The 18,951-nt window shown below is 39.2% G+C and overlaps 1 protein-coding gene across 2 annotated transcripts in view; it reads right to left on the bottom strand.

Annotated features, from left to right (window-relative positions):
• SMARCAD1 (SNF2 related chromatin remodeling ATPase with DExD box 1) overlaps positions 1-4,307 on the bottom strand; it is a 42,143-nt gene extending 37,836 nt beyond the window's left edge. For both annotated transcript variants that reach the window (XR_015697860.1, XM_087724108.1), the window contains exon 1: positions 4,195-4,307. The gene's annotated coding sequence lies outside the window, so the exon portion shown is untranslated. The remainder of the gene's footprint in view (positions 1-4,194) is intronic.
• Positions 4,308-18,951: the final 14,644 nt, after the last annotated feature.

Raw genomic sequence — 18,951 nt, 5'->3', positions numbered from 1 at the left:
TGGAACAACTTGCCTCCAGAAGTTGTGAATACTCCAACACTGCAAGTTTTTAAGAAGATGTTGGATAACCATTTGTCTGAAGTGGTGTAGGGTTTCCTGCCTGAGCAGGAGTTGGACCAGAAGACCTCCAAGGTCCCATCCAACTCTGTTATTCTATTCTAGAATGTGCTTTGACTGAGAATATAGCCTTTTGCAAATGTACATTTTTGCAGTGTGGCCTTGCAACATGAGTCTTTGCAGGCTATTGTCATGCTTTAAGTTATCCTTTCACAGTAGAGCAAGTCAATGAGAAATAGTGAGCAAAGGAAATTAACCACAGAAAAGAAAATGCTATTTAAGTAACTCTAATTTACATATGCCACCATTAACTGTTCTATTCAATACCTTTTTATCCTTTCAAACCCTTTTCCCCTATGTAAATACATTGCCTTCCACATTTTAAAAATCTATTCAATACCTTTTTATCCTTTCAAACCCTTTTCCCCTATGTAAATACATTGCCTTCCACGTTTTAAACTTTCCGTCTTCTCTCTTTAAGGATGTCAACACCTCCATCTGATCACCATTCTCAATCTCCCTATAGAACCATTCTCTCAGTATGACTAAACAATTTCAAGGTATTTTTCTATTGTGGTCACTCACTTTTCAATCTAGTGATTCAACCCCCATTCATTCTTGACTCTCTTTACTTGTTTTATCACATTCATATTAAGAACAGGTAGTCTTTGACTTCCGACCACAATTAAATCCAACATTTATGTTAAGTGAGTATTGCTCCATCTTACGATGCCACAGTTATTAATTAAATCACTGCACTTGTTAAGTTAGTAGCATGGTTCTTAAGTGAATCTGGTTTCCCCATTGATTTTGTCAAAAGATTGCAAAAGCTGTTGACATGACCCCAGGACACTGTAACCATCATAACTATGAATCAATTGCCAAGCATCCAAATTTTGATCATATGACCACAGGGATGCTGGTTGTAAGAGTGAAAATGGTCATAAATTATTTTTTTCAGTGCCATTGTAACTTTGTATGGTCAATAAATGAACTCTTGTAAGTCGAAGACTACCTGTAGTACATCCACACTACATTAGTTACTTTTATATTTTTCATGACAATCAATTCTTATTTACATATAACAAAGTAGACGGAAGCATGATTTTGTATGCATTTTAAATTCTTTTAATAAATGTTCATCCCCTGCTACAGACCATAAACTACCTAGAATTTTATTATCAACATTTGTATTTAAAATTCCACCATTTTTCTATTTTCAGGGAACAGTCTACCATGATTCACATAGTCATTTATTTGCTGTAGGTTTTGCCATTAACATTTACTTTATAACATTTTGTTCCATTTTTTCCCCTGTCTGACACAACTCCCTCAATCTTTGATACATTAATTTGCAGTTCCATATTCCCTTAACATTTTCATATGCTAACATTTTTTGAAAATAATTATTGCCTCTTATCCAACACAGCATCCTCTGAATGTACATGCATATTCATGTCTCTAACCAACAGACAACCAACTTCACCCCAAGAAAAGGTTTATCTAAAAAAATACATATTAAAAAATCAAGGGGCATTGGCCCATCTCAGTGATGGCGAACCTTTTCAGCACTGAGTGCCAAAACCAGAACATGCATGCATGCACATGCACCGGAAACCCAAAGACCAGCTGGCCGGCGCGCACATGCCTGTTTTTTGACTGGTTTGGGGGGCTGTTTTCAGGCCATTTTCAGGCTGTTTTTTGTTCTTCCGCCAGAGCTCCAAAAAACAGCCTAAAATGGCCTGAAAAACAGTCAAAAACGGCCTGGTTTTTGGGCGTCTTTGGCTGTTTTCGTGCCGTTTCCAGCACCTGGCGATGGCGCGCGTGCCACCTCTGGCACCCGTGCCATAGGTTCACCATCACGGGCTTAACTGCTCTCAATATTGAATCATTGGTTAAGCACTGAATTTATTTTCACATACTTTATTTCTACTATAACACAGTCTGCAACCAACCTTCAACTCTGCATGTATATATAAAAATACCCCATAATTCAAAACCACTGATTTTTACAAATACAGTCATTAATACATCAAAATATTTCAAATCATCTCTACGACTAAACCAAGACTGAACATAACATTACGGCAGAAAATCAAGATCATTATATTGTATAAATGTAATGGTAGTCCTCATTTAGTAATGATCACAAATGGGATCAGCCGCCAATCCAAGTGGGCGCTAAACGAAACTGTCACTGTGCTTCATTCAGCTTTCCTTTGCTTTACAACCAGTAAAGATCCTAAATGCAAGGATCAGTTGCAAAAGTTTTCATCACCACCTCTAACTCTCTAGATGGGGCAGTTGTAAAGAGGACTTCCTATATTCATCAAAAAAGTGGCACCTCCAAATCTCAACCAACACATGCTCTGTTCTACACAACGGTAAGAAAAATCAGAACACCAAATACAAGCTAGGCGGATACAACTTCATAGATGACCCTCACTCTGTCAAGGACCTAGGAGTACTCATATCAAACAATTTAAATTCTAGAGCTCACTATAACAGCATCGCCAAAAAGGCATTAAGAGTTGTTAACCTAATGTTACAAAGCTTCTTTTCGATAATATTGTATTGCTAACTAGGGCATACAAAACCTTTGCTAGACAAGTTCTCGAATACAGCTCATCTGTCTGGAATCCACACTGTATATCGGACATTAATACAATTGAGCGGGTCCAGAAGTATTTCACGAGAAGAGTACTCCACTCCTCTGCTTGCAACAGACTATCCCACACCACCAGGCTTGAAATTTTGGGCTTGGACAACCTAGAACTACGCCACCTTCAGTCTGACCTAAGCGTAGCACATAAAATTATCTGCTACAATGTGCTACCTGTCAATGACTACTTCAGCCTCAACCACAACAATACATGAGCACACAATAAATACAAACTGAAGGTACTTGTACTTTGTACTTGACGCCTCTTCACCCATCGTGGGTATAGGCGACTTCCATGGAAATTTGACGCCACTGTTTTTGGTCCTGGGCTAGGGTTGTCAGGTGGTGCAGCCAGTCGCTATTATATGATTTTCGGCCGCTCCAAACTTGATTGCAGAAAATACGACTTTAGCAACCGAGTGGTCAATGCCTGGAATGCTCTACCTGACTCTGTTATTACATCTTCAAATCCCCAAAACTTTAACCTTAGACTGTCTAGTGTGGCCCTCAGCCAATTCCTAAATGGTCTGTAAGGGGCGTGCACATGCATACCACCGTGCCTATTGTCCCCATTTATTTGTCCCCATTTCATTCATACTCATGTTGATTCTTATATCTTGTAAACAACTGACAAATCAAATAAATAGATAAAATACAAGATGCTACAAGGCTTGCATTCCCATCCACGACCACAGATCATTATTTCACTAGTCAGCAATTCTCCTTTTGTTTTGTCTTTGTTTTTTTAACGCATGCCTAATAGCTACAGAATTTTTTTTTATGCCTTAGATAAGATTTATTTCCTCTAGCTCGCTTGGTGAAAAGGCGGGATATCTTCCACCCATTCAAGGGCATCTCTCTTCATCAGAAAGGCGCTCTTCCTCCCAAGGCAGATCATTCGTCTTCCCCTCCCTTCTGGCATGATTTTAGTTTTCCTTCTGCTCAGCATTGATTAGAAACGAGATTCCTACCGCACATCCCTCTTAACAGCAGATTTTTCCCTCCCCCCACATTATTGTTCTCCTCCATCGCCCCCCTCGCCCCGATGCAGCAACATTTCTCTCCAGAATCCAGCAGGCCTTAATCGTGCCCCCCACCTCATCTGAGGGTCCCCCCTCACAGCTTTTCCTCCCCCCCACCTCAATTCCCTATTTTATTCGGTCCCCCCCAAAAAAATTTTTCCCTTATCTCTTCCAGCCTCCCCAATCCGCCTTTCCTTGGGGTCGCTTGCCTGCCCCCCCCCCAATCCGGGTCTCTAGCCCACCACGATCATGAGACTCAGGGAGCACCTCGGGCAGCCCGTCCACGCCACGTCTCCTCCGGGCCTGATTTTTTTTTCCCCCCGTGGCTGAGCCGAGAAAGAGATGGAGACAAAAGACGGGAAGGGGGAGGGGAGGGAGGAGAGAGAAAGCCGGGCGGGCCGGGGAGCGAGCATCCTTCCAGCTCAGGCCGGCTATTTCCCGCGCTTTCCTTACCGCGGGCCCACCCCGACCGGGCAGGCAAGGAGCGGCTGCAGAGCGGCGGCGGCGGCAGAACGAGCGGCGAGGTGAGAAGCGGGGGCAGAAAGAACCCGGCGGCGGCGGCAGCGGTGACGCGACAACAGCGACCGTAATGACGACGGAAGGACGCGCCGAGCGCTTTGCCAGGAGCCGGGCGGCCCTGGGTTTTTCAGAAAGCCCGCTACTCTCAAAAAGACGCCTACTGATGACCTCATAGGTGTGGTTCCCTCCCCTCCGCCGCCCGTTCCTTCTGCCCAGCATCCCGTTGGTCCAGGTTTCTTTTTTTCACCTCAGTAGCCGAGGAGGTTTTTTTTTCTTTACATGGAATGGCGAAGATGATGTCCACGCGCGCGGAACGGCCGGAACGCAATGGAGTGCGCAGGCGCAGTTTTCTTCGAGAAGCGATTGGAAGTACTTCACCAGCTTTCTTGTGTAGAGTTATGAATAGAATAGAATAGAATAGAATAGAATAGAATAGAATAGAATAACAGAGTTGGAAGGGACCTTGGAGGTCTTCTGGTCCAACTCCCTGCTCAGGCAGGAAACCCTACACCACTTCAGACAAATGATTATCCAACCTCTTCTTAAAATCTTCCAGTGTTGGAGCATTCACAACTTCTGGAGGCAAGTTGTTCCACTGATTCATTGTTCTCACTGTCAGGAAATTTCTCCTCAGTTCTAAGTTGTTTCTCTCCTTTGATGAAAGAAATGTCCTTCTGGGTTCGGCTCCAAGTGGGGAAAAATACATTGGAGACATGGAGGCTGCTTGGAAAGATGGTTTTAATGGTGGACAGGACCATATGGCTTGAGTCCTGAACAGAAAAGATGATCACATGCTTCAATGTTGGTGGAGAAAAGAGAAGGCAGGACTGAGATGCTGACTCTCTGGTTTTATCCCCTCTCTGGCCTTTGATCTTGAGCTTGTATTCTGATTGGTTGTCAGACTCCCATGGGGCCATGCAGGGGCAACTCTCTAGGCTGCGTTTTGAATCCAGGTTTGGTTGAGTTCTCAGGTGCCATGTGGTGAGTTGGGTAAAGGGCCAATATTATCATGCCTTAATCCCATTCCCCTGGAGTTGAAGGGGAGAGCTCTTTATTATGTAAAGTGGCCTAACTTGGCCTTCTTAATGGTCCATTGACAAAGTGGGATGGGCAAGAAGCTATTCTGTCTTTTAAAACATGTTTCTTCCTTTTCACATCCAGAGAAACATTCTGCCTTTTCAATATTTCCTAGGATATTTCACTTTTCTGGCAGAGGGCTGGGTGATAACTTCCTACACCTTGATTTGTTTCCACCCATTGCTTCTTGTCCTACCCTCAGGTGCCTTGGAGAATAATTTGACTCCCACTTCTTTGTGGTAACACCTGAAATATTGGAACACTGCTATCATGTCTCCTCTAGTCCTTATTTTCATTAAACTAGACATACCGTATTTTTCGGAGTGTAAGACACACCAAAGTTTTGAAGAGGCAATTATTTTTTTTAAATATGTAGGTAGATAAATAGAGGGAGATAGAGGGAGAGAAAGAGAGAGAAATACAGTATGTAGGTAGGGAGAGAGAGTAGTTAGGTAGGTAGGTAGAGGGATAGAGATAAGAGAGAAATACAGTAGATAGGTAGGGAAAGAGAGAGTAGGTAGGTTGGTAGGTAGAAGGATATAGAGAGACAAATATAGTAGGTAGGGGGAGAGAGAGTAGTTAGGTAGGTTGGTAGATAAAGGGAGAGAGAGAGAAATAGAGAAATACAATAGATTGGTAGGGAGAGAGAATGTAGATAGGTAGATAGAGGGATAGAGAGAGAAAAAGAAAGAGAGAGAAATACAGTAGATAGGTAGGGAGAGAGAGTAATTAGGTAGGTAGGTAGATAAAGGGATACAGAGAAAGAGAAATATAGATAGGAATACAATAGGTAGGGAGAGAGTGTGTGTGTGTAGGTAGGTAGGTAGGTAGGTAGGTAGGAAGGTAGATAGCAGTAGTAGACTTATATACCGCTTCATAGGCCTTTCAGGCCTCTCTAAGCGGTTTACAGAGAGTCAGCATATTGCCCCCAACAATCTGGGTCCTCATTTTACCCACCTCGGAAGGATGGAAGGCTGAGTCAACCCTGAGCCGGTGAGATTTGAACTGCTGACCTGCTGATCTAGCAGTAGGCTGCAGTGCTGCATTTAACCACTGCGCCACCTTGGCTCCTAGAGGGATAGAGAGAGAAATAGAGATAGGGAGAAATACACTTGATCAATGTAATTCTCATCAATCAGTTAAAGAGCTTTCCAAAGGGGGGAAAAAGATTTTGCACTATGCAAACCTCCCCAAATAGCCCGTTTTTCACAAAAACGGGTCTGGTTTTTTTCCCAAAAAAAGGCATGAATAGCCTTGGGGGGACTTGCAAAAACGAGCAAAAAGTGGCCCATTTATCACGAAAACAGGCCTGTTTTTTGTCAAAAAAATTGCATGCATAGCCTTATGGAAGTTTATAGAGTGCTGCTGGAGGCTGGAAGTGGGACAAAAAGGGCCTGTTTTTTTGCTCATTTCTGCCCTCTCCAGCCCCCAGGAGCTCTGTGAAAGCCTCCATAAGGGTATGCATGGCCATTTTGGTGAAGAGGCGGTGCTTCGGGAGGCAAAAAATGCTGTATTCGGTGTATAAGACGCACCCAGATTTTCAGCCTCTTTTTTGAGGAAAAAGTGCGTCTTATACTCCGAAAAATATGGTACCCAGTTCCTGCAACTGTTCTTCATATATTTTAGCCTCCAGTCCCCTAATCATCTTTGTTGCTCTTCTCTGCACTCTTTCTAGAGTCTCAACATCTTTTTTACATCATGGCGACCAAAACTTGATGCAGTATTCCAAATGTGGCTTACCAAGGCTTTATATAGTGGTATTCACACTTCACATGATATTGGTTCTATCCCTCTGTTTTCACTGATTTGGAAAATAGCCTGAATAGTCTCAACATATTTTTTACATTGTGGCTACCTATAGGAAATAATAATAAAGATATACTAAATAATACCAGAATATAATGTACTGGAATACTAGATTATGCCTTTGTACTTGCATATGTAAATATTTGTTTCCTGTAACACACACATATATATTATGCCTTTGTATTTGTAACTAAATGATACATTATATATTTATTTCATGTAACTGCCTGTGAGGAAGGCTTTTATCTTTTAGCAGGGCAATAAAGAATACACAAAACCAAAGCAAGAAGCCGGAATGGGGGATTTTAACTTACAATTTCTAAGAGTATAAAAGGAGTTATAGTTCTCTGAAGTGTGTGGCATTTCCAGTTTCCACTTGAAAAAACACCTTTGGGATAACCATGACCTGAATGACTGAGAATCTTCATAGACAACAAAATAGTGTTGAGTGCCTCATGTGGAATTGCCAATCTTTCTGGAAATGTTTTGAGCTGAAACCAACTCTCTTGAGCTTCATTTTGAGTTTGTTTCACAGAAAAAAATAATCATTCCCAACCATTAATTCCTTCCCCAATTAACCAGACAAAGCTAGGAAAACAACCAATACAGGTAGTCCTCAACTTACGACCTCAACTGAGCCCGAAATTTCTGCGGATAAGTGAAGCATTTGTAAAGTGAGTTTTCCGATTTTACAGATTTTTTTTGCTACTGTTGTTAAGTGCAGCACTGTAACATGCTTGTTAAGTGAATCTGGCTTCCCCATTGACTTTGCTTGTCAGAAGGTCATATAAGTGAACACATGATCCCGGGACACTGCAGCCGTCATAAGTATGAGTCAATTGTGAAGCATCTGAATTTTGATCACATGACCATGGGGATTCTGCAATTGTTGTAAATGTGAAAAACGGTTGTAAGTCACTTTTTCCAAAGACATAACTGAACGGTCATTAAATGAACTGTTGAAAGGCAAGGACTATCTGTATTTTATGCTGCAATTGCAAAATAAAGATTCACTCACCAGCAGAACTAAACTTTTATACTAAAAAACATGCCAATGTAACTGCACCCTGGTTTCAACGATGAAATCAGATTAACTCCAGAAGTAGCGTTTTTTATCCATAACGTCCAGGTTTCAGGTTTGTCACTGACTGTCATAAATTTCCCTAATGTTTTTTTTTTTATTTAGAGATTGCTTATTTAATGCCAACTTCAAATTCTTTAATAATTTTGAAACTGGTCTTTTGAAGCCAAGCACATGTGGACATTTCGGATAGAACTGGAAATTAAGTTCAACATATTTTCATATGTCTTGTTAACTTCATACACATTTTTCTGTTACCAGCACATCTAATTTACATTGTTTGGGAGGTTCAGGAACAGAAGGAAGTTGAAAGGTTGAGACAAAAGATACTGCTCTTACAATCCCTAGATTGTTTGTAATGGTGTCCTGCATTTTGATCTTCTCTAGATGTGTTAGTCTTTGACTTTGGTGATTTCCAGCTAATATGTCCCAAAGGGATGTGAAGCTGAAACTCCAAGGATCAATTGTAGCTACTATTCATTCAGCATCATCTTAAGTTTGAACAGTTGTTGAACGAGTGGTCATTAAAAAATTACTCCCTGCACCCATCCATTCTGATTTCTGGTACTAAAATCAACTTTTGGCATATCTGAGGGCACATACCTGCAAATAACGAAATTCTGTTGTGGTATATTTTGCATATGTTCAACCAGAAAATGGCAGTGAAACATAATGAAACAATCAAGAAATGTGAAAGACTGCTGAAAAATTAAAATCACTCTTATAACGTATTGAGAAACTGAAGATTATACTAAAATCAGATTAAGAGCAATGGAACAATAAAGCAAGGAAGAATAAAATACAAACTGAAATACTGTACTGGAAAGGATTATTAGTCACTCTGCTCTAAAGGTAAACTGTCAAACAGTAGAAAATGTAAAGCGGAAGCCAGGACATATATCCTATTCCTTGAACAAAATGTATATTTTAATGTGTCCTTTACTATGAAAATAAACCTAAAGAAGCAAAAACAAACAATGAAAGACTTGAGAAAAGATGGGTAATAATTTGTTAATTATAATCTGTTCTAGAGTATTAGTGACCAATCCTATGTTAACTGCTGATTTGATAAGCATTTTCTCTCCTTCCTCACTTATGTCATTAATAAAAATGTTCAGAAATCCATGACTTTGTGGCAGCCCAGTGGACAGTCAATTTGATGAGGAACTGTTGATTACACTTTCAATAAAATGTTCAGGTTAGCTGTGTATCTGTTTGCCCTGCTATTCACCCTTAACATCCTTGCATAACAAAATGTCATGGATACTTTGTCCAAAACTTTTATAAGCAAGATACATTACAGTTACAACTTTACCACAATCTGCTAAGAAAATTATGAATGATTGTGTTAGTCTTCGAAACATGGCAAAGTAGTTAGAGAATGCTATGTTAGAGAGTAAGATAATGCCAACATCAAAACACTGTTGAGATTTCACAGTTGGGTTTCTTTAAAAATACCTTCATTGAGTGTTCTGTGAAAAATACATCTGATTTTACAAGGTCATTTCTCATATTCTTAACTGATATTACAAAATCAGTAGGGATAAAGAAACTTCCTTTGAAGACATTGCTCCAGAAGATTATTTTTACTTACTTTACAATTTGTAGCAAGAATAGTCACTTGTTAAATAATGGAATTAGTCCAGAAACAGCAATAAATGCTTTTCTTCCACTAAAAGTTAGAGTTAAAGTTTCAAATAACAACAAGCACTCAGTGCTTGCTTTTAATCTAACCAGTGAACCACACTTTGTGGTAATAACTTTCTTTTTATTTATTAAATGCTCTATAAAACAAATGTTTACTAGCCTGAAGTAGTCCGAAGTGATTGATGAAATGCTTATCTTCTTAAAATTCACCTTTAGCCAGCCAAAGGATTTAATAATTATATTTATCATAAAAATATCTCCAGGTCTATTTTTTAACAAAACTCATTTAGCAGATGAAACATCTGCTGGTGTTTCAGTTAACAGAAGCACAACATATCAGCACATTTTCTTACTTAAGATCTTTTAAAAAAGAATGGGGGGATTAGTACTGTATATGAATATATAGGATCAATTCAGAAATTCTGTCTAGGCCTTTAGAGAGTTTACTTTAAGAGATCTAGAAGCCAATAGACAACTGGTTCATACAGGCAGTCCTCAACTTATAACCCTTTGTTTAGCAATCATTCACAGTTACAGAGGTGCTAAAAAGTGACTTGTGATTAGTCCTCACACTTCTGATCATTGCAGTATTCACCATGGTCACAAGATCAGAAATCAATCTCTTGGCAACTGGCATGTATTTAAGATAGCTGCAGTGTCCCAGGGCATGGGATTGCCCTTTGCAATCTGTCCAGCCGTCTTCCGACAAGCAAAATCAATGGGACCACATGAGTCCCATAACAACTGCAATGATTTGCTTAAGTTTTCATTTCAAATTTGAATATTCATTGAAATTGTTGTGTTAAATCTTAGATTTCTGTTGGGTTCTTGATATGCCTTAAGCTTGGTTGTCTTTTTGTGCACGTTTTGTGCTGATTTATTTACAAATAGTAGTTTGCCCTGCCAATCTGGGTTGGGGTATAGTATCTTTGATGGTTCCTTGACTAGGCTATTGTTTCTTCCCTTGCCTGCCAGCCAAGCCACTGTTCCATGCACTTACCATTACCATAGCCTGGTAATGAGACAGCTTCAGAAAACAATACCTGAGCTCAAAGAACACCAAGAACCTAACACGTCATCCCTGAGCCACATACATTCTGTACTATTGGAACCTTAATCTTTTTTTCCTAATAAATGTTGCTGATATCAATGAAAATGTATCTGCCATTATAGAACTTAGACGCTGGCGCTGGCTAGGCCATACATTGAGAATGCCAGATAATCGAATCCCAAAATTTCCCCTGCTTGCAGAGCCCGGTCCGACCTGGAAACGGCCAAAAGGAGGTGTTCGTCTAACCACTCTGCGTCACTTCAAACGGAAAGCCGAAGATATAGTCATGCGCCCATTCAATCTTAGCCGAAAATCATATAATAGCGACTGGCTGCACCACCTGACAACCCTAGCCCAGGACCGAAAACAGTGGCGTCAAATTTCCATGGAAGTCGCCTATACCCACGATGGGTGAAGAGGCGTCAAGTACAAGTACAAGTAGTACAAGTACAATAAATGTTGCTGGTCAGAGCTCTGAGAAACCTGCTGTTTGGATTAAATGTTTCCAGTGCAGATTGCTACGACATAATCTGACAAGTTGTAACTCAACACATTTGAAGGATGTCTGGTTGGAAAAACTGTTATGATCTGAAGATGCCTGGTGCAACACTACTGATCTGGTTACTGTGTTCCTTGATAGGAAAAAAATGCAGTATATAAACATAAGAGACACTTAGTTCTATAGATTATTTATTTAAAAGATTTGTATGTCTGCCATTCTTAGAACACAATTCTGTGTAGTTCCTGATAATGAAAACAAGAAACAATCAAAACTGTAAAACAAATTTGGTACCTCTGCCATTCTCTTTGGATGACTCCAACAAAACCATGTACAGGCTCCCATCTTACTCAATTCTAGCTCCTGGGGGAAGATCCATCATTTTACAGTCTTTTGGGGGAGTTAAAAAGATTGGAAGCCCGCTGGATCACTCTATAAAGGATGTACCACAGAACAGGGGCTATTATGGGAATGATGCTCTTTCTAGATCCCACTAAATGTTGACGTTTAATGGAAGGACCTGGAGGATACTCGCATGTATCTGACATGATGGGCAGGCAGATAACCTCAAGGAGAGGCAGCCCCACAAATAACCTGCCTCCATCCATGTGGGGCTTTACACGCGATATTCAGCATCTATAAATTGTAACACACACTGATTCCATAGTAAGCAAGACCAAAATCCATTCTGAATATTTCCAGGGACCCCTAAAATTTATATTTTTGGAAGGACAGTATTTTTTTTTCCATCTACTTACTTAAATGAATTTGTGTGCCCATCATCCCATAATACTTGCTCTGGATAACTAACAAAGTTAATAAAACAATGAAGACTAAAATAAAAATATACATAACGGCAGTCAAGAACCACAGCAATCACAACAGTAGTACCCACAGGCCCCATTAACTTCCCAACTCAACATCTGAGAAAACATGTTTTCTAATACTGTCGTGGGCAGAGCTTTAAAATAAACTTGGGAGAACATTATTAGAATAGTTTTCTATTAATTTTCAGCCCAAAAAGTATAGTAAAAGCTCCCTGCTAATTTTGGAGGACTGTATCTTGAACCTGGATGTGTATGTTTAATTCCAGCTTTGGTCCCGGCAAATTTGGATCAAAGATTCTTATGGGACTAGATCTTCTTGCTGAGTTGAAATTATAAAGAATCAGAGCTGCTAAAACCAAAAACCTTAGCAAAACTTAGTTTAAGCCCATAATTAAATTGACAAATATAGGCAGTTGTAGGAGAGACTAGCACAGTTCAACTCCTGCAGATGTGTTAGAGGCACAGCAGGACGCTTGAAATAAGGCTCTTAAGATTTTGATGAGATAATTTCCATGTGCTTTAGTACCTGGGGAGCTGTCTCTGCCTCAATAAACTTAATAGCTACTGGTATATAATGGCCTCCTAATTAACAGAAGAGAAAAGTATAACCTTTGTACACTTATTAGGTTTTTCAGTGGCCGACCTAATTGGTTCTCTCCAGGATCCAGAGGAAAGTAGGTCTAAAGTATTTAAAAGGCCTGACTTGCTGGGTTAAAGTTTTCATTTATTTACCAACGAATTAATTCTCCTTTGGGGAAAAAAAAATCAGCACTTTAAAAAATCAGTCACTAATAAGTAAGCTTACCTTATCATTATAGGTTTCTATGATGTTTGATGGCTTCAAGTAGAATTTACCGGTATATGGTAAAAAATGTAAAAACAGAAACAATTCACAGTCCTACACTATTTTGTCCACTAGATGGAGAAAGGTTTGCAGTTCAAGTTCATAATTTTGAATCGTCAATTCAATTTGAAAATTGAATTTTATTTTAGATGGATAGAGCATAATCAGGGCGGCAACTGTTGATATAGATTTTTTTTAAAATGAAATTGTTCAGAGTTTATAAATTGCTGGCTTGCTTTTTTCCCGATAATATATCTGCACGAAATTCCCCCTCCAATCTGATACCAGGTTGACGAGCCTTCCTTTTAATTCCCACCTCTGCACTTTGAAATTCAGAATCCAATGCATCACGTGAACTATTTGAATATACCCATAACAGTAATACCTTGCTCAGTAGTTATTGTGACCACAAATACTTTTTTGGTTATGTATACTGGTGTAGGCACAGAATTATTAAAAAGGTAAAGGTTCCCCTCACACATATGTGCTAGTTGTTCCCGACTCTAGGGGGTGGTGCTCATCTCCGTTTCAAAGCTGAAGAGCCAGAACTGTCCGAAGAGGTCTCCGTGGTCATGTGGCTGGCATGACTAAATGCCAAAGGCACACAGAAAACTGTTACTTTCCCACCAAAGATGGTCCTTATTTTTCTACTTGCATTTTTACATGCTTTCGAACTGCTAAGTTGGCAGAAGTTGGGACAAGTAATGGGAGCTCACTCCGTTAGTGCTAGGGATTCGAACCACCAAACTGCCAACCTTCTGACCGACAAGCTCAGCCTCTTAGCCACTGAGCCACTGCATCCCATTAAGGCAACAAATATTCATTAATGACAGGCGTGTACAGGTACTCCTAGACTTATAATTGTTCAGTGACCATTTGAGGTTACAACAGCACTGAAAAAAGTGACTTATGAATGGTTCTTGCGCTTATGATTGTCGTGCAGTGCCCACAGTTGTATTCAAAATTTAGGTGCTTGGCAACCAGCATGTATTTACAATGGTTACAGCATAACCCAGGATCACATGATCGCCATTTGGGGATTTTTCCAGCTGAGTTCTGACAAGCAAATCAGTGGTGAAAGCTAGATTCACCAAAGAAATATGTGTTTTACTTACTAGCTACAGTGATTTCAGAATGATGGAAAGGTTTTTAAAAATAACCCACCAGCCACCACCAATGATGAATAACTGAAAATAATACCAGAAATTTTATTTTAAAAAAAACATTGAAAAAATCAAAAGAATGGGGAAGAAAGCTCTTGGATAGTTGCAAAAAAGATTTTGGCATCATATTCACTAATTTCAGGAATAATGTATGGAAGCTAAGCAAGACATGAAGAATTTAAGAAGTGAAGAAACACTGCATTATCTTAAACTTATAGTAAGAGAACTATTATTGCATTTCATTTATTTATTGTTTCAATTTTTATGATTTGGTAACAAACTTTAATCTTTTATAACTCAAATAACTAATTATTGACAGCTATGCCAAGTTAAACCTAGCTGAACTGCTTTCTTCCAATGATGCTTCAGTCATTTGCATGCAAAAGTTATATCTAGTCAGTGGTAATGTTCCCTGGAGCTTTAAGTTCTAATATGAAGATTTTTGAAAGGCATTTAAAAATATTTTCAAATAACACAGACAGATGTACATATTCTCTTACTTATCATATAAGCAAGTATACCATTAAATTGCTCATTCAGGTATCAGAACTTCATTTGCCTACCAGTATTCATATTCTGATTCTTTTTTGCAAAAACAATAAAACCCGTAGCTAGAAATGGACTATTTGCAAGCCTGATTGTGTGGTTTTCCTTTCATTCTGTCCCAGTTGTCTATAATAATCTTTTTGACACAGCGGTGAATGTCCACTAGATGCCAGGCTTCCTTTGCAGAGAATGGGAGCCCTGTAAGGTTTTAGAGAACTTTACGCAATGGTTGGAAGGAATGCATCTTTAGATTGCTGCAAGAGAGCTTTAAAGCAGGCCTTTACAACTAGAATTATGTTTCCCTTCCAAGCTTTGGAGATGGGTAAAGGAAGGAAATCAGCTGTTGAGCAACCTGAACACATTTGTGTTCTGAAAGAGTCCAGCCACTGTAGAAATAGAACTGAAGATTATACAGCCATCCATATGAAATCTGTTAGGCAGGTGATCCCATGTGGAATTTCGACACAAGGTTGAGGCAACCACAATGATGTTGTCTTATAAAATGGCAACCATGGTGGTGGTCATAACCTGTGACAGGAAAAGCAGTGAGGTTACAATGTCCTAACATTTATTTTACTCTCCCTATTTCCTCTTCCTCTTTGTCCAGGTGGGTATACCTCTATAGGTAGTTCTCTAATAACAACTGTAACGGAGCCTGGAATTTCCTCTGTAAGTCATGATGATGTGACCGACTTGATTTTACATCATGATTTTTTTGAAGCAGCTGTAAAGAGATCATGCCAATCGTAAAGTGATCAGGGTAATCATAAAGCAAATCCATTCATTCTTATGGGCATTTCTTTTTTCTTTTCTTTTTTCTTCTGGTGGAAAACCAGCCTCAAACAATGGAAACTGGCAAAACAGTCTTTATAAATTGTGGTCATGTGATCACAGAATGCGGTCACAGTTGTAACAGTGAGTCCATTGCCAAGCATCCAAAATGCGGCTATACAACAGCAGGGGGCGTGCCACCATCAGAATTTTGGAATGAGGTTCTAAGTACCTTTTGGGGGGTCCATCAGAACTCTGAATGGTCGCTACTTATAAACACAGTTCTGAACTTCGATTGCCCAGGATAGTGGCAGAGTTGGCTTAAAAATAATTGGGTGCAACTGTGTTCCTGAAGACTCACTTCTTTTTATATGTGTGCAACACATCTGGCGGGGGGGGGAAGAGCATTGATTGTCCTGTCCCACACAAAGCCAGTATCTTTTGCTGTCTCTGCAGTCTGGCATTGTTTTTATTTCTAAGAACATGTATAGTGGCAATAGGAAGCCAAATACAGAAGGCATGGAGGTTGATGTTTTGTATTGCAATGGCTATCGCTTTTAATTAATTAATATTAATTTAAAAAGGGATGCGGAAAATTTATAAAGGGAGATTTGTTGCCATAATGCCTACCATTGAGATACTCTTTTTTAAAATCAGTTCAGAAAAGATCAACACATACAAAGAATATTGCTTTTCAAGTAACAGCTGTCTTTTTTCTATATTTATTTTTGCATTTATCATTTTGTGTCTGTGTGGGAGTGTGAGTAGAACTTGGCAAATACGTCCATACCTCCCTGGGGAATAGAGTTCCAGACACGGCAGTTCTTCACTTGAAGGGTTATCCAACCCCTCTCAAATTTAAGATTATGCTAAATTGAGTAGAATTTATTTTCAGGTAGCCACTAGTTTTGGGTTCTTTTGTCTTTTGAAAGAACAAGAATCAGCACTCTACCCACCAACCCCTATTATTTAAAATAAAATCCTCTGCTTTGAATACAAGGTAGAAAAAAAATTATTTCGTCAAAAGGATTAAGAATTGACGAGGAAAACTTCTTTTAATCATACTTGCAGCAAGCAATGGAGAACATTTCCTTTTTCAGGGTTTTCAGGTCAGGAAAAATCCACAGATATGTTTTGTGCTGATGTCTTTGGATTGCATGACCAAAGCCTTAAAGTATATTTTGGAAATAGGGCTGCTTCTATTGTGTGTAGGAATTACTTTTTAAATCATAAAAGGAAGCACAAAATGTTGACATTCCAAGGAAGACGGTCAACCTGCTAGAACTGGTGGCAGCTTTGAATGGTCAGTTTCCAGTTAACAAAGATAAAATGAGTATAGAATTTAAAATTCTACTTGTAGTTTCCCCTCCATCATTATTTAGTAGAAGAAACAGACAGGCACATAATAATATAAGGTAAAGGATTATATTTTGTATTGGGACTAGAGACACCCCATTTGATCATGGGATTCATTGAGTAATTGTGGACCTGTTATCTTTCAGTCCAAATTACTCTACAAATTTGTTGTTAGGGAAACGTGAGAATGCTTCCCTCTATCTATGTAGCCTTAAGCCAGGGGTAAAATCCAGCATGTTCTGACAGGTTCTGGAGAACCGGTAGTGGAAATTTTGAGTAGTTTGGAGAACTGACAAATACCATCTCTGGCTGGCCCCCGAGTGGGGAGGGAATGGAGATTTTGCAGTATCCTTCCCGCAGGAGTGGGGAGGGAATGGGAATTTTGCAGTATCCTTCCCGCAGGAGTGGGGAGGGAATGGGGATTTTGCAGTATCCTTCCACTGACACGCCCACTAAGCCACACCCACAGAACTGATAGTAAAAAAAATTGAATTTTGCCACTGCCTTAAGCTCTTAAAGAAGAAGTTAAAAAACAAATGCAGTTCCATTATCAATCCCAGATCACCATGAAAATTATTGCTTCTTGTTTTGAATTAGGTGGCAACAAGGATTGAAACCCTTATCAGAGAGACTGATGAAAACTCACTTGAAATTCTGAATGACCTCTCCCCCTAGTGTGCTATAAATGCTGATTAAAATAGAGCCCTGGAGGTTAGCATGGCCCCAAAGACCTTGATTCCAAAAATAGTTACAAACTAGACTTCCCAAGTATGACTTGGAAAAAAGAGGTTCTGGAGCTACAAGACCTTAAGACCGAACCCATCAAGCAATCTAAAGGAGATAAAGGCGATGCATTTCTGCTATCTTGCCAACTTTTACTGGAAGATTGGAGTATTATGACTAAAGTAAGTGATTTCTTTGTGGTCCACATTCACTAATTATTACTTATGAAAGTGGGTCATGATGGCACAGATACATTTGTAAAGCTGTAAATGAGTAACTACACCCACTTTACACTCAGTTATCCACTCTTAGAATTTTTCTGGAAAATTCATGCTACACTTATGCAGATCTGTAATGTATTTATGTTGTGGAACACTAATTGCTATAGCTCCTAGACTTGTGTCAACCATTTGCAGTCATAGATTTCCTTTTCAGTGTATTGGGTTTTATTTACTAAGAGCCTTGTGATCAGTGAAGCATAGTTGCTGTGAAACAGAAACTCAGAACAGAAAATATGAACTGGTGTTAGATATTAACCATCCCAAACTATTAAAAAGAAAGGCATTGAGATTTTATTCTCCGTCTCTTCAATTATTGTCTAGTATTTTTTTCAATGGTGCCGTCCCTGAAAGATAGAGACATTTCTTTATTCATGCATCTCAGTGAGTGGTAAATGAGGCATGCTTGCCCAACTTATTTCGGATGGAAATGAGTCTAATTAGTCCGTCCAGCTAAAGAATAGTTGTTATATTCCAGAATGGAGCAAATTTGCTATAGCTGATATGTTACAGCCATTCTATTGTTCTTCTGAAACCAGAAATCCTCTCTGTAGAAAGGTTTCATGAACTGAAGATGCACAAGAAACTAAATCAGCATTTATCACATAAACCAAAATTGGAAGAAAAGTTTGTTTTGTGATGATTTCATGGACTACATGGAACTAAATCCATGTTGTAAATTCACTTTTATCCAAAGAAAATGCAGAATCTTGTCTTATGTTTTCAGGTCCTAGAGATGTAAGAAACTTATTTGTGGCATTAAATTCGTCTATGCAGTTTTTACTTTTATTTATTGCTTTAGTTTTAACTTTTTCCAAGGTACTAATTCAGCAATAAATACGTTTTGCTTTTTCAAAATGTGATTTCTTTCACAAGAGTTGCTATTAACAGAAAAAATAATTTGGCATGGGACGTGATAGTTAATTCCAAGGAAAACACGAATTTATGCTGAGTTACTTGGAATCTTTTGCATAAGGGTTTTTTTTTTAGTCAGCTATTGCCCTCATTTCTCAATTTCAGTG

This window comes from Thamnophis sirtalis, unplaced genomic scaffold (assembly GCF_051295495.1).
Source record: "Thamnophis sirtalis isolate CommonGarterSnake01/CBP01778 unplaced genomic scaffold, rThaSir2_p1.2 scaffold_10, whole genome shotgun sequence".
NCBI lineage: Eukaryota > Metazoa > Chordata > Lepidosauria > Squamata > Natricidae > Thamnophis > Thamnophis sirtalis.
This window is presented reverse-complemented; position numbering and strand designations above follow the sequence as displayed.